Genomic DNA, 12,434 nt, shown 5'->3' with positions numbered 1-12,434 from the left:
CATCAGTTCCATAGCCCCATCATAGAAGGCCACCAAATTGGTCAGGCAGCATTTCCCCTTAGTGAAGCCATGCTGGCTGTCACCAACCACCTCCTTGTTTTTCATGTGCCTTAGCATGCCTTCCAGGAGAATCTGCTCCAAGATTCTGCCAGGCACAGAGGTGAGACTGACTGGCCTGTAATTCCCCACGTCATCCATTTTCCCCTTCTTGAAAATGGGGGTTATATTTCCCTTTTTCGAGTCGTCAGGAACTCCACCTGACTGCCATGGTTTTTCAGATATGATGGACAGTGGCTTAGCAACTTCATTCGCTAGCTCCTTCAGGACGCGCGGATGGATTTCCTCAGGTCTCACGGACTTGTGTACGTTTAGGTTTTTAAGATGCTCTCGAACCAGATCCTCTCCTACAGTGGGCCTAAGGTCTTCAGTCTCACAGTCCCTGCATCTGCCTTCCAAGACTTGGGTGGTGCGGTCAGAGACTTGGCCAGTGAAGACCGAGGCAAAGAAGTCATTGAGAACCTCAGCCTTCTCCAAATCCAGAGTAGCCAGGTAGTTCTCCCAATATCTTCCGGCCGGAGGGGGCCCACGTTGTCCCTAATCTGTCTTTTATTTGCAATGTACCTATACAATCCCTTCCTGTTATCTTTAACATCCCTAGCCAAGTTTAATTCTGACTGGGCCTTAGCTTTCCTAACCTGGTCCCTAGCTTCCCGGACAACATCCCTGTATTCTTCCCAGGCTGCCTGTCCTTGCTTTCACCTTTTATAAGCCTCTTTTTTCCCTCAAACTTTCCTCAGCAGCTACTTATCCATCCAAGGAGGCTTCCTGGCCCTCCTGCTGCACTTCCTTCTAGTTGGGATGCAACACTCCTGAGCTTGTAGCAGGTGATCCGTGAATATCAACGAACAATCTTGGGCCCCCCTGCCCTCTAGGGCTATATTCCATAGAACCTTACTAAGCAGCTTCCTGAAGAGGCCAAAGTCTGCTCTCTTGAAGTCCAAGGCAGTGAGCTTGCTGCACGCTCTTCTCACTGTCCTGAGAATCTCAAATTCAACAATTTCATGATCGCCACAACCAAGGCTGCCCCGGAGCATCACATTTGCAACCAGCCCTTCCCTGTTGGTGAGCACAGGGTCAAGCATGGCACCTCTCCTTGTTGGCTCCTCTCTTACTTGCAGAAGGAAGTTGTCTTCCACACAATTGAGGAACCTCCTCGATTGCTTGTGCCGGGCCGTACCGTTGCTCCAAGAGATACCAGGGTGGTTGAAGTGCCCCATGAGGACAAAGGCCTGCAAGCGTGAGGCTGTTCCTACCTGTCTATAGAGCACTTCATCCGCAGAGTCCTCTTGATCAGGTGGTCTGTAACAGATCCCCACAGTAATGTCTCCCAGTGCTGTTCTCCCTTTAACCCTGACCCACAAACTCTCTGTTAACTGATCATCTGTTCCCAGACAGAGTTCCATACTTTCCAGCCTATCCCTAATATAAATAGCAACTCTCCCTCCCTGTCTGCAGGGCCCGTTTTTTCTAAAGAGCCTGTAACCTTCCATTCCAACACTCCAGTCATAGGAGCCATCCCACCACGCTTCTGTGGTGTCTACTATATCATACTCCTGCTGTCGTGCACACATCTCTAATTCCTCTTATTTGCTCCCCATACTACGGGTGTTTGTATAGAGGCATCTGAGCCGAGCTCCAAATGAAGCCAGCTCATTGGCTGGAGCAGCTGAAATATCTCTACATTGCCAAGCTTTTATTATAGGTTCTGGCAACTGACTGGGTGTGTTGGGATGAAACAATGGCCCCCTCCCCCAACACATCTAGTTTAAAGCATCCTTGACCAGCCTGACAAGCCTCTTACCAAAACACCTCTTCTCCTTCATTGTCAGACCAGCTCCACCAGCCTCCAGTAGACCTGGCCTCCCAAATCAAGTCCCATGTTCTAAATACCCAAACCCCTGACTATGGCACCACTGTTCTAACCATTTATTAACCTGCCAAATCTGCCTAGCCTTTCTAAGGTCCTCCCCTTTATCCTGGAGAATTGATGAAAATACTATCTGACCTCCCGAGCACCTAACCAGCTCTCCCAGGGCTCTGTAGTCCTTCTTTATGTTCTCCAGGCTACTGCTATCTGTATCACTAGCAACCACATGGACCACTAGAAATGGGTAATAGTCAGTGGGACTTACTTACTAGACCAGGCAGGCCTTCTGCAACACCCCTGATCCGAGCCCCTGGTAGGCAACACACCTCCCTTGAGACTGGGTCAGGCCGACAGGTGAGTGCCTCTGTGCTTTTTCAAGTACAGTCCTCTACTACTATGACCGGCCACTTTCTCCTCACAGCATCAGTAGTGATCTTATTGACCGGTGCATCAGCTGGCTGTTCATGTTGCAAGGTGTGTGTTTCCTCGTTAGCCTCCTACAGAACTGTGAAGCGCTTCTGGGTGGAGACATCAGATTTAGGAGGAAGCCCCTTGCTTTTAATTGTCCTCTGCCTACTTTTTTTGCTGTTTTCTTCTTTTTTGGTGCTGTGGTTTTTTGGTTTTTGTTTGGTTTTTTTGGGTTTTTGTTTTGGTTTTTTTTTTTTTGGGGGGGGTGTTTGTTTGTTTTTTGGTTTTGTTTTGTTTTGTTTTTTTTCTTGCTATTTCCCAGCTTCCTGAGTTAACGGCCTCCTTCCTTCCTGCATGGGCTATGATGGATGCTTGAGGCTCCTGCACAGTTTGGGCCTGGAGCAAGGAGTCCTGCTTCCTGTCAGCTTCCCTGACATCTTTTAGCCTACTGACAGCGTCCTGCAGCTCAGACACCTGTTGCAGCAGGACCTCCATCAGGGTGCACCTTTGCCTCAGGAGACCAGTGCAGGCACTCTCTGCACTCCGAGCTCTGCACTGCAACCCCCCCTCTCATCGGTCCTGTCTGGGTGCCTACACTGGCCACCGCTGGGGCAGCCAGAGTTGAGCCCCCAAACCGGACCCTGATCACCAAGCAAGTGCTCACCTCCCCGTGCCCCTGATCGCTCATGCTCCCTGGGGCAGGTTTTTAATCAGTCCGGGCTGGTGCCGCTCCTCCTGGCTCCGCCCCCTGTGAGTCAGCTGCTCGCGTCAGCTGAGCTGCCGGCTCCTGGGCAAGTCCTGTTGAGGGCTTGAGGCTCCTTCGGCGGCTCTGGTTGCTCTGAGTTGCTTGAGGCTCTTGGCGCTGAGCTTGCCCCCCTCAGCGGTTGAAGGCATCCTCCCTCGAGCTATTCACCTCAGCAATTGGAGGTTTAGCAGATCAAAGTCACCATTGTATCTCTTTCTAAGTTTCAGCTGTGTCAGCAGAAAGTGGAATGTTTCATGTTCATGTTGAGGACAAAAATTAATATAATGGGTGCAGGTTATTGTAGAAATACCTAGACCACTAACAAAAAAAACAGCTGCAAGGATTTTTAGGCACAGCAGGATACTCCAGATCCTGGATAAAGGGACTAGCAAAGTTAACTAAGCCTTTAACAAAAGCTACCAAAGCAAAGGAAGTGAAGCCTATATACTGAGGTCCAGCTAGAGAAAAGGCTTTCCAATCTATAAACGGAGATTTAATTTCTGCTCCGGCACTGGGATTGCCGCATTACTCCAAGCCTTTTGAACCAGCTGTGCGCAAGAACAAAGGGGTAATCAGCAGAGTCCTTACTCAAAATCTAAGTCAACACCGCCACCTTGTGGTATAAGACGTAACTCAACTAGATCCTGTAGCTGCACAGAAAAACTCGTGTGGAAGCAAGAGCCGCAAGACAGGATGTCATAAAAAGAAGGAGACCATTAGCTCTGGGCCACCCAACTACTGTGTATGTACCACATGAAGTATAATTCATTCTTCAACAACGTGCTGCACAAGCATTCTGCCTACAAAGGGCACATAGTTATGAATTAACAATTTTAAATGGAGACAATATCACTTGAAAGAGAGGTAATGTTTTTAAGGCAGCAACTTTACTGCCTGTTTGCTCAGATGATGGGCCGCATCATGATTGTGCTAAGGTAGTGTTTCACTCCAGCTGCCTATGAGAAGTTCTGCAAGGTCAGCTTCTAGAGAACTCGTGTGCTATTTTGATTGGGATAGAGTTAATTTTATTCATAGTAGCTAGTACAGGGCTAGGTTTTGGATTTGGCCTGGAAACAAAACACAGGACTGCACCGGCTACTAAGGAGGAGAAAAATGATTGCTACTGCTGAATCCAGGACAAAACTGTACTGATAACACAAGGATGTTTTAACTACAGCTGAGCAGTGCTTACAGACTCAAGGACTTTTCTGCTCCTCACACCAACTCACCAGGGAGTAGGCTGGGAGTGCACAAGAGGTTGGGAGGTGACAGTTGACCTCAACTGACAAAAGGGATATTTTATACCACATAATACCATGCTTAGCATATAAAGCCAAGAGAAGGAGGAAGAGGGGAATGTTTGGAGTGGTGGCATTTCTTCCCAAGTAACCATTACATGTGATGAAGCCCCACTTTCCTGGAGATGGCTGAATGCCTGCCTGCCTACCTACGGGTTGTACTGAATGTATTCCTATTTTTGCTTTGCATGTGTGTGCAGCTTTTGCGTTACCTATAAAATTGTATCTCAGCCCGCAAGTTTTCTCACTTTTGCTCCTCTGATTCTCTGCCTCATCCCAGGAAGTGGGGTGTGAGCAAGCAGCTCTGTGGGACTTAATTGACAGCTGAGGTTAAACCACAACAACTCTGATCCAGTCCTTTTCACCGATGGATTCTCATATATCACATGAACAAAAATATACACATGAGCTATGCAGTGGTGAGAAACTTAGAGCTACTTGAAGCAGAAGCTCTACAACCCTCCCTGAGTGTCCAAGGAGCTGAAGTAACTGCATTAACAAAAGCAGCCTGGTTGGAATGTATTTCATAAAAGTATTACAGACCATTAATAACTGTTAGAACACAGGGATGTTGTCCGGAAAGCTAGGGACCAGGTTAGGAAAGCTAAGGCCCAGTCAGAATTAAACTTGGCTAGGGATGTTAAGGATAATAGGGAGGGGATTCTATAGGTATGTAGCGAGTGAAAGACAGACTAGGGACAACATAGGCCCCCTCTGGAAGACATCGGGAGAACTACCTGGCTACTCTGGATTTGGAGAAGGCTGAGGTTCTTAATGACTTCTTTGCCTCGGTCTTCACTGGCAAAGTCTCTGACCACACCACCCAAGTCTTGGAAGGCAGACGCAGGACTGTGAGAATGAAGACCCTAGGCCCACTGTAGGAGAGGATCTGGTTCAAGACCATCTTAAAAACCTAAACATACGCAAGTCCATGGGACCTGACGACATCCATCCGCGCGTCCTGAAGGAGCTGGCGAATGAAGTTGCTAAGCCACTGTCCATCATATTTGAAAAATCAAGGCAGTCAGGTGAAGTTCCCGATGACTGGAAAAAGGGAAATATAACCCCCATTTTCAAGAAGGGGAGAATGAATGACCCAAAGAATTACAGACCAGTCAGTCTCACCTCTGTGCCTGGCAAACTCTTGGAGCAGATTCTCCTGGAAGGCATGCTAAGGCACATGAAAAACAAGGAGGTGGTTGGTGACAGCCAGCATGGCTTCACTAATGGGAAATGCTGCCTGACCAATTTGGTGGCCTTCTATGATGGGGCTATGGAACTGATGGACAGGGGCAGAGCAGTTGACGTCATCTACCTGGACTTGTGCAAAGCGTTTGACACTGTTCCACATGACATCCTTGTCTCTGAATTGGAGAGACATCAATTTGATGGGTGGACCACTCAGTGGATAAAGAACTGGCTGGATGGCCACACGCAAAGAGTTGTGGTCAATGGCTCGACATCTGGCTGGAGACCGGTAACGAGTGGTGTCCCTCAGGGATCGGTGTTGGGACCGGTCTTCTTCAACATCTTTGTTGGTGACATGGACAGTGGGATTGAGTGCGCCCTCAGCAAGTTTGCCGATGACACCAAGCTGTGTGGTTCGGTTGATACACTGGAGGGAAGGGATGCCATCCAGAGGGACCTCGACATGCTTGTGAGGTGGGCTGATGCCAACTTCATGAAGTTTAACCATGCCAAGTGCAAGGTCCTACACCTGGGTCGGAGCAATCCCAGGCACAGCTACAGGTTGGGCAGAGAAGAGATTCAGAGCAGCCCTGTGGAGAAGGACTTGGGGGTGTTGGTTGATGAGAAAATGAACATGAGCCGGCTTCAGTGTGCGCTGGCAGCCTGGAAAGCCAACCGTATCCTGGGCTGCATCAAGAGGAGCATGACCAGCAGGTCGAAGGAGGTGATCCTGCCTCTCTGCTCTGCTCTCGTGAGACCTCACTTGGAATGTTGTGTGCAGTTCTGGTGTCCTCAACATAAAAAGGACATGGAACTGTTGGAACAAGTGCAGAGGAGGGCCACGAGGATGATCAGGGGACTGGAGCACCTCCCATATGAAGACAGGCTGAGAAAGTTGGGGCTGTTCAGCCTGGAGAAGACAAGGCTGCGTGAAGACCTCATAGCAGCCTTCCAGTATCTGAAGAGGGCCTACAGGGATGCTGGGGAGGGGCTATTCATCAGGGACTGTAGTGACAGGACAAGGGGTAACGGGTTAAAACTGAAACAGGGGAAGTTTAGATTGGATATAAGGAAGAAATTCTTTACTGTGAGGGTGGTGAGGCACTGGAATGGGTTGCCCAGGGAAGTTGTGAATGTTCCATCCTTGGTGGTGTTCAAGGCCAGGTTGGAAGAGGCCTTGGGTGGCATGGCGGGGGGTTGCAACTAGATGATATTAAGGTCCTTTCTAACCCTAACTATTCTATGATTCTATGATTCTGTGGTTAGGGAACTCATACAAAGTGTTTTAGAGGCAACTTTAACAGCACTGATTTTTAATACAAACATCTTACTTGGGTGATTCCATAATTGTGAACTCCCAGGAAAACACAGTGGGCAATCATCTCCACTGCACCCTGGGGTGGTGATGCTGTAGCAATCTGCCACCTGCTGCAACTATTTTGCATCACTGTTATTTGCTGAGATTTGTCTTAAAGGTGGAAAGTTTCACTTTGTAATCTCATTCATACCTTACTGAGTTATTATACACCTGATGGTTCATATTCTATCTGTTAGTAGATAACAGCAGTGACACCTTCGTGCAATATTTGTCAAAAACTTGTCTCACAGGAACCACCACAGTATCTGCCTTTGTAGAGACACCTGATCATATAAAACCCCCCCTTTCTAGGAAGGCAATTTGCAATTTGTAACACGCTACTGTTAAAAGAAGACACATCACCGTGTGAAATCACAGCAATCCACAGCTAAATTATTACTTTTGCACAACAAATTTATGTTACTAATGTTTTCCTGTGAACAGCCTTATAAATATCACCACCTAAAGAAATGCAAAACACAGTTTAGGCAGTGTAAATAAACTGGCAGTAAAAGAAATAAAACCCAAGCCATAAGAATTTAACTCCTATTCATTCTTTCTATGATATTCTTCACAGTATGAACAAAAGCCTGGGGGCTCTTATATAGCATGTGCAGAAGAACAGTCTACGTAAAGCAGCTTATGTTGTCAGTGATTTCATTGATGCCGAATCATTTCTGTTTCTTGTTTCTAAGAGTTGACTAGTTGATTTTTCAGAGACAAATGAGATGCTAAGTGTTATAGATGAGAGTATTTATGGGCTTGTCTGTCTTTCCTAACTCTTTTTGGTTTGCAAAGAAAAACTGAGGAGGGACATAAGTTTTATACCACTCTTTGTTGATCAGCAAAACTATGAAATTCTGCTTAACAAAAAATTTGGCAGCCAGAGACCGTGTTAAGGGGAAACTTTATTCCTCTCAGTGAAGAGCTGTGGCAGCCCTGCTAGTGCTGCTGGAGGCGTGGCCTTTTGCAGAGCTGGGGAGAGTCCTGGGGGCTGAAGGCCTTCCTCTCTGGGGTGTGCCTGGACCTCCTGGTCTAGTGGCCCCTGTCCCAGCTCAGAGCAGAGCAGCTGCAGCCCTGGGCAGAGGGACCCGCTGCCACAGTGGCCCCGCTTCCTTCTGGAGCTGCCCCTGCTCCACAGAGATGGGCACAGCTGGGGTGCAGCCGGGAACCCTGTGGAGGGTGGTTTTGAACGTGCCCAGCTCCTGCTCCCAGTCTGCATACTCCACTGAGGTGGTGTGGCTGGAGCTGCTGGAGGAGGCCGGGGAGCTGGCATGGCTGAAGCGGGTGGAGCTGACCACAGTCCGGTCATCCTCCTCTGGGTCAGTGCAGGAGAACAGCAGGCTCCGGGCCTCCGCACTGCACTGGCCCTCAATGATTATGATGATGCCATTGATCAGCGGTTCTGTATATTCCTCGAGGAAGGGCTGCAGAACTGGGGCCACGAGCTGCCTATTAAGGCCATAGAGGCAGAGGGCATGCAACATTGTGGCCTCAGCATTCTCTGCCACCCACCAATGGGCCCCATATATTGCCCTCAGCTGCTGGAGCAGCCAGGGCAGCACGTGGTCAAGCAGACACTGATCTCATTAAAGAAATTCTGCCCATTCTTCAGGCAAGAGGCCAGCCATGGCCTGTGGCTCTGCAGCCTCCTGTGGAGAAGATAGAGGGGCCGCTACCTGGCTATGGCGGCTGTTTTCCTCTGGGCAGCCAGGAGCTCCTCCTGCCTCACTGCTGGCATCTGGAAACTCTTCCTCAGGTGCTATGAAGCACTCTATAAAGTTAAAGGATCATGCCAAAGGAAGCAGAAAAAAAATTGGGTCTTGTGAGTACAGTTACTGTGGTTTATCTGGTACCAGTCAACTGGTATCCAGTCAGCTAGTCCAGCATGCTTTGCCATTGGTTAAAGGCATGTTGTGTCTCTAATCAACTCTCTGTGAACCATATGCTTCAACAAAACTTCCTGAAGGATCTGTTCCATGGCCTTACCAGCCACTAAGGTGACACTGAGCACTTGGTTAGTTCCCAGAGGCCTCCTTATTACTCCTTTGAAAAATGAGTGCAGTTTCCCTGTTTCAGATCACCAAGACTTTTCCTGACTGCCTTGACTTTTCAAATATGCTGGAGGGTGCTTTGGAAACCACATCTGCCAGCTCCTTCAGGACCCTGGGAGGCTTCTCACTAGGTTCCATGAACTTCATAGAAGAATCACAGAATAGTTTGGGTTGGAATTGACCTTAAAGATCATGTAGTGCCAAGCCCCTTGCCACGGGCAGGGACACCTTCTACTGAACCGGGTTTCTCAAAGCTCCATCCAACCTGGCCTTGAACATTGCCAGGGATGGAGCACCCACAGCTTCTCTGGGCAACCTGTTTCTCACCACCCTCATAGTTAAGAATTTCTTCCTAATGTCTCATCTAAATCTATCATCTTTCAGCTTAAAGCCATTTCCCCTTGTCCTATCACTACACGCCCTTGTAGAAAGTCAGCTCTAAGGTCTCCCTGAAGCCTTCTCTTCTCTGACTTGGCCATGATCTGTTCAGTCCATTTCCTTCACCACGCTTGGCATCTCTCTCCAGCAATTCTGTTCAGGTTGCCTTTTCTTGTTGGGTTACAAGTTGTGTGGAGGACACCTTTTGGACTTCACTCCCTTCTGTGAGGCTGGTTTGAGCTCCAAATGAAACACATGGTGAATACTAAGAGCACTGCAGTAGCACCAAAGTATTTGTGCAGCTCAGCACTCAGTAAAAGGCTACTTGCCTCCATCCTGGCCTGTATCAGAAATAGCACAGCCAGCAGGGCCATGGCAGTGATCATGTACTTGGCACTGGTGAGGCCACACCTTGAATACTGTGTTCAGTTCTGGGCCCCTCACTACAAGAAGGACACTGAGGTCCTGGAGCAGGTCCAGAAGAGGGCAACAAAGCTGGTGAAGGGTCTGGAGCACAATACTTATGAAGAATGGCTGAGGGAACTGAGGTTGTTTAGTCTGGAGCAGAGAAGGCTCAGGGGGGATGTTATTGCTCTCTACATGAACTGAAAGAAGGTTGTAGTGAGGTGGGCGTCAGTCTCTTCTCCCAAGTTATAAGCAATAGGACAAGAGGTAACGGCCTCAGACAGCGCCAGGAGAGGCTTGGATTGGATATTAGGAAAAATTTCTTCACCGAGAGTGTGCTCAGGCATTGGACCAAGCTTCCCAGGGAAGTGGTGAAATCACCTTCCCTGAAGTGTTCAAAAACCATGTAGATGAGACCCTCGGTGGTATGGTTTAGCAGTGGTCTTGGCAGTCCTGGGGTAATGGTTGGACTTGATGATCTTAAAGGTCTTTTCCAACCTACTTGATTCTATGATTCTTGATTCTTGTTGCTGAGCTGTGAGCAAACAGCATACAAAAAATTAGGTGGCAGTAGTAAGTTGCTGTCTCAGACACGTATGCTTCCACTACATATGTTGCTGCTAGCTGACCAAAACAACCAAACATTTGCCTGCAGCTCTCGTAGAGTAGATGGAAGCAACCAGCATTCAGGGGAGTGTTAGAACCAGGGAACTTCCGTTCAGGGAAGTACTAGAACCACTAATACTGAGCACATGGAAAATTTACAAAACTAACACTTGCTCAATTAGTGGTAACATTGAGTCACTTTTAAGTGACTCTACAAAGCCAAAGGGACCTTTCTGCTCCAAGTCTCTCATGCTGGTGTGTAAGCGAAGTTATTAACTGGCAGAAGCCTGATTTCAGGACAATTACACATTGGTACTATCAGTGCAACTAAGAAATACGTATGTATGAATAAAACCAGCTCATTGTTGTCAGTAGTTCCTAACAAGCCAACAGCAGAAATAAAAGCCCTTCCTACTACCTATGGAGCGCTTCACAAGCTATACTTTTGCAGTACGGCGAAGAGACAATGTAAGAAATACTAGTGTAGCATCTGCTTTGCAGCTTATTTTCACAGAAGCGTAGAATCATTAGGGTTGGGAGGGACCTCTGGAGAACATCCAGTCCAACCCTTCTGCCAAGGCAGGGCCACCAAGAGCAGGTTACACAGGAATGTGTCCAGACGGGTTTTGAATGTCTCCAGAGAGGGAGACTCCACAACCCCCCTGGGCAGCCTGTTCTGCTGCTCTGCCAACCTCAACGTAAAGTTCTTCCTCATGTAGAGGTGAAACTTCTCGTGTTTTAGTTCACAGCCACTGCTTCTCATCCTGTCGCTGGGCATCACTGGAAGGAGTCTGGCATCATCCTCTTTGCAGCCGTGTTATCTCAACTAGGCATTTCAATTAGTTTTATCTAAAAATTCCCCCATACCTTTGCTCTGTTCAGGTATTAAAATAAGTGCAATGGTTTAAGCCAGCTGGAAACTCAGAAGCCGCTCAGAAGCCACTCGCTCACTCCTTCCCTTGTTTCCTCCCCCCAACCCACAGCAAAAATCAAGGGTGGAAAATCTCCAGGGTGGAAAAATCAAAAGAATGTAAACCCCATGGGTTGAGATAAGAACAGTCCAGTAACTAAAGTATAATATGAAACTACTACTAATGATAAGAGAAATAATGGGGAGAGAATATAAAACTAAAAACAGAAGGCGAAAAAAACCTCAATAAACACAAGTGATGCACAATACAGTTGCTCAGCACCCACCAACCAATGCCCAGACAGACCACAGCAGTGATCTGGGCCTTCTGGATGATGCCGCTCAGTTTATATGCTGGGCATGACATGCTGTGGTATGTTTGGGTCAGGTGTTGTGTCTCTGCTCCCTCCCGGCTTCCAGTGCCCCTCCTCACTAGCAGAATATGAGAAACTGAAAAGTCCTTGATTGGAGTAAATATTACATAGCAACAACTAAAACATCAGTGTGTTATCAGCATTGTTCCCCGACTAAAGCCAAAACACAGACCTGCACCACCTACTAGGAAGGAGAAAAGTAGCTATTACAGCTGAACCTAGGACCTTGAGACTTGAACCTAAGTCTCAAGGATTTTGAAGGAAAAAAGGTCTTCAAGTTATGAAGAGGGCAAGCACCAGTGTTTGCAATACCACAACAGACCGATTTTTAAACAGTAAAAAATATACGCAGTTCATTAATCAAAGCCTTTTCTAAGAAAGACACGTTTTTCCCCCTAGCAGCACATCAAATTAAAATTAAGTAAAACTGGAATGTGTGTGGATATGCTTTTCTATTTGTCACATATCTAGGTGAATGTGTTCTGTTATGCTGCAGTCAGCCTCTGTGCGTCAACATTGCCAGGTAAGCGTAATACTAAAGTAACACATATAGGTCAGGTAAGTACCTTTCCATACACACATACATAAAGACATCAGGGCAGCTGTGTTCTCCTTTCTGTAGCTGAAGCCATTTCATTTCCTCACCAGCAGTTATTTGCCACACACTTGTCACAGACATATGGCCATTCCATGCAGCGGAGTAATGCTTTGGGCCATGCTTGTGTTTTGAGTAAAAGGCCGATCATAACAATGCAATGGCTCACCACCATTGTTTCAGTCACGC

The sequence above is a fragment of the Psittacula echo genome (assembly GCF_963264785.1).
Source record: "Psittacula echo genome assembly, chromosome: Z".
NCBI classification, from domain to species: Eukaryota; Metazoa; Chordata; class Aves; order Psittaciformes; family Psittacidae; genus Psittacula; species Psittacula echo.
This window is presented reverse-complemented; position numbering follows the sequence as displayed.